We start from the raw sequence: 4,431 nt of genomic DNA, 5'->3' as shown, positions 1-4,431 counted from the left end.
GGGAAATGGTTTTTGTGGATAAGAAGATCCAAGGGACTGAGTGGTACATTTCTGGACTAATCATCTATGTGCAATTTGAGGTTATACAGAAGAGTAAAAGCAGGAGGAGTACTATGAGCCAGATTCCAAAGGTCTTAATATCCGAACCAGAGCCAATAAGAAGTCTGAATATGAAGTACTACATAGGATTGAAAGTGGTATCTCATATCACGTGCTTCATTGAAACTAAATCTTTTATAGGAGGAAACAAGATAAAAGTTTTGGAAGTACAGTGAGAAATGAGGAAACCTACACTACCTCCATCTTTGCTGGTGCCTAAAAGCCTTCACCTGAGAGCTATACTAAAGAGGGCAATATCACTGAGGTCTATCTGGGTTAAGAAGACAAAATGAACTTTCAGAAAAGAGGTTAAAGGACATTTGATAAAATGTTCAGGAGGGTGGGGAATGATGTAGAATTGGGATATATTAGAGGATATATAGAACATAATGGAATAAAAATCAAAGTGAGGAAAGATTGGCCTGGGAGACTGGGATTTGTGCCCTTAAATAAGTAGAGTCTAGCACATGGGTTGAAACTTGATAGTCTCTTAAAGATAAACAGTCTCTCATCTCTAAGAAGATATTTGGAACATCCATGCAACTATTCTGTGCTGCAGCTAATTATTGTTTGCTGGCCTGGATTAAGGGCAATCCTGGTGGGAGCATTAGGCTTTCAGATGACCTTTAGGTGACCACCCTTTCTGGAAACTATGAGGAAAGACCTAGAAATGAACAAAGAAACAAAGTTCACATACACTAAAGTTCCTGCATTGTGAGCATCAAAATGCCCCCATTTTTTTCATTCAAAATATTTCCTCTGTTTAACATATAATTTCAATTGATATCTAACAATATGAAAACTTTTAAATGTACATTTAAATATATCCAATTTTTGATTAGTCTGTGAAGGTGAAAGATCATAGACATTATGAAGAGTGATATCAACATAAATTGTTTTAACCCATTCCTTAATTATATAATTTCTCACTTGCAGAGTGTGCTATAAATAGTAACCAAAATTTCTTCGTAGCAGTGCCAATCTTCAGCTTAGCATATGAATTCAAACAGGAGAGACTGAAATTCTGATCAGTGTGTCCTGTGTCTTCAGTTTAACCTGAATTCCTGCTGATTGAACTATGAGGCAATAATGACAGCTTCCTCACTGAGAAGGGTCACTGATAACTGTACCCCTCCATGGGCACTGCCCTTCCTGACTTCATCACCAAAGAGTAAAATAGTTTATTTTTCCTAAACACTACAGTAGGGAGTTTTCGGAGTAAGGGCTCTTTTCAGTGCACAATAACATATCAGAATTCGTGTATAGACAATAAAGCAGCATATCCACAAATCCCTAGAACACCAAGCTGGATATTCTCCTTTCTGCAGGTTTCTTCCACATGTTTTGAGGTGAAAACAATGATAAAGGCATTGCATTTCCTCCCTGTCCCAATTTCCTACAAGTCCGTTGAACACTATCTACAAACATTGCTTTCTAATATTCTGCAAGGCTGAATTTTTTTAATTTAAATGGTGGCTGTATAAGTTCCAAAGAACAGTGGTTAGTGATCTGTTTATCAGGCAGATAGATACCCTCTCTTAAGGAATGATCTTTATCTTCCTTCACAGGTTGTGGAATCCTTAAAATCAGGGAACATATCTCCTTTCACTTTTTATATTTAAATGTATCTGTATTGCTTAGTAGAATGCTAATTAAAGGTGTTTAATAAGTGTATGTTGACTTTTTGCAGATGTGGCAGCATCTAGGGAAAAGGAAAGTCTTTTCTTCCTATACGTATATTCCTATTACGTAACACTAGACAAGAATCAGAATGACATATGACTTCAATAAAATCCATTAAATGTTTATACTGTATTAAATGCTCAAAATCTACGATGATGAAAAATAAGGTACAGCAACAGGCCTCTAGCAGTTTGTAACTTAGTGCTCTGCAAGTATCTATGTACTCTAATAAATCCATAAGTCCATGTGACTTAGTTTTTGCAGAATTATTTTTTTTAAAAAGCATTCAATTAGATCACTTGTTAACATTAATACATCTGAAAAATAAATTTCTTCCTTCCCCAATTTCCACTGAACAGGGACCATCCCACAGGTTCACATTCCAAACTCCACAAGCCCTATTATGAATTTAAGGAACTTTGTTCTCTCACTCCCTTTTCTCTCATTAATACATTTATTAGAGAGCATGGCACCCTCCCAGCAAGCAAAAGGAAGAAAATAACTGAGAGAAAAAATAGATAATAGGAAGTTTGTGAACACTCACATATTTTAAAAATTCTTCTTAGTATTTTATTGGCCTCCTCAATTAGATTATTGGAATAAGCATAAAGCAGAATATTCTTCTACAAAACATTTTTTTTTCACAATACATATGGAGGATGCAAAGTTTTATGTTTCACTATATTGTTCATAATTCTAAGAGCAAGTTTTAAGACAAGTTTTCCTTTGTGATGTTGATTTCTTACAATATTCACCCAATGTCTCTCAAACTAAAGGGCAAACCTAGCTGGTCCATTCAGTGTCACATGTTTTGAGCAATACATCTTTTCCATTCTAAAATAATATTTTCTACCAATAGTTCTGTACAATTTAAGTAAACCTAAAGAAACTTTTTTTTTTTTTTCCAACTTTTCAGGACTTTATTTGGTTTCCAGGACCAGATCCTGTACATTTCCAAGCTTCCTACTCCAACCCCACTAATAGTATTTCACTTTCAAAAGTTTGATTTTTTTTTTTTCTGGAATGTCAATGATACTCATGGTTTGCTGGTTACATCTTCAAGTCACACTTCTCCTGCTTTATTTTTTTATTGTGCATTTTTCCAGCCAGCACGTTTGCTGTCTTTCCCCTGAAGAATCTTGTTCCACTCCTCCAGGACCTTCACCTCTTCCAGAAGGGCCTTTTCCTCCTCTTGAAAAACACTGTTCTCCTCTCTCAGAGCCTTGTTCTCTTCACGAAGGGCCTGTTCCTCGTTCCACAGAGCTTGTTCTTCCATCTCCAGCGCAAGTCCTTCTTCCATCAGGGCCTCTTGCTCCATCCTGATCTCACACTCCTGATGTTGTAGGGCATTGATCTCCTCATGTAGAGAACTTATTTCTCCTTGAAGGGCTTTCGCCTCGTTCTGGAAGGCTTTCTCCTGTTCCCTGAGAGCCTTGATCTGAACTTCCAGGGCTCGATTTTGTTGCCAATACGACTTAATTTCTGTGTTCAAGGCATTGACTTTTTTCCCCAGGTGGTTTTTGGTTTTCTAAAATCACACTTTTAAACTTGCACAGCAGCTGGTTTTGCTGTCTCAGCGACTGGTTCTCCCCGCGGATTAACTGATTGTCCATTAGGAAAGCTTTGTTTTCTCCTTGAAGGGCTTTGTTTTCTCCCCAGAGGGACTTGTTTTCTCTTCTGAGAGCCTTGTTCTCAGCCCTGGACACCTTATTGTCTCTCTGAAGATTTTTTTCCCACCTCCTGAGATCCATGTTTGAGCTTGTTTTGATCTTGGGTACAAGAAAAGAAAGAGGAAAACAAATGCAGTGTCTTCCATCTTTTAAATTCAGAGACAACCATTGTTTCTTAGTGTTTTATCTGAGAAGAGTATATAAGCTCCCGGTGTGCTGGGTTCAACCAAAGGTGAACTAATGATATTTGGAACAAAAAAGGTCCTAGATTTGTTGAGAATATGTTTGTATAGAATTGGCTGTTGGTTGACTTGCACAAATAGTAAACCCAGCAGGGATCTAACAAGGCTCAGCCAGGCTCACTGCAGGGAAAAAAAAAGTGAATTTATGAAGAGAAGTCAGCAAATTAACTATTAGGTTGATATAAAAAAAAATGAATAAGTTTAAATATCAACACACAAAAATTACACAATAATAATTCTAGATTACATATTGAATCTAGATGCCAGATAAAGGTTAACGTGTTGAATTGTTATCTGTGTTAAACTAAGCTAAACTCTGAGCTAAACTATGTATAATCAACTATTAATCTTTCACTAATATATTCATTATTTTAATTAAATCACCTGTTATTGGTGTGGAAAAATACCATCTATTTTAAAAAAATGTCTTGCTTTGTAAGAACTAGAAAATATTTTTAAAGAAGTTATACACTATAATTTTTACCATATTTACCGAGGCATTTAGTAGTAGTATTACAAATTTAAACAAATATTCACACACTTACATTTCTGTGGTCTCTGAATTCCCTGCAAGCCTGATTTCTCTTAGTACTAGAAAACAACTTGTCAGGATTTTATGTCATCAATAGTGATGTCATATGGTGTTGACTCTAATGATATAATGGGTGCTATATGTAGTGTTTGGCTGGTTTTTGGTATGTTTTTTAAGAAAAAAATATAATTTAAAAAGTAAGGTC

The 4,431-nt window shown here is 35.9% G+C and overlaps 1 pseudogene; it reads right to left on the bottom strand.

The window, feature by feature from the left end:
* Positions 1-2,869: 2,869 nt before the first annotated feature.
* Positions 2,870-3,621, bottom strand: LOC118884054 (annotated as a pseudogene).
* Positions 3,622-4,431: the final 810 nt, after the last annotated feature.

The sequence above is a fragment of the Balaenoptera musculus genome, chromosome 18 (assembly GCF_009873245.2).
Source record: "Balaenoptera musculus isolate JJ_BM4_2016_0621 chromosome 18, mBalMus1.pri.v3, whole genome shotgun sequence".
Classification (NCBI taxonomy): domain Eukaryota; kingdom Metazoa; phylum Chordata; class Mammalia; order Artiodactyla; family Balaenopteridae; genus Balaenoptera; species Balaenoptera musculus.
This window is presented reverse-complemented; position numbering and strand designations above follow the sequence as displayed.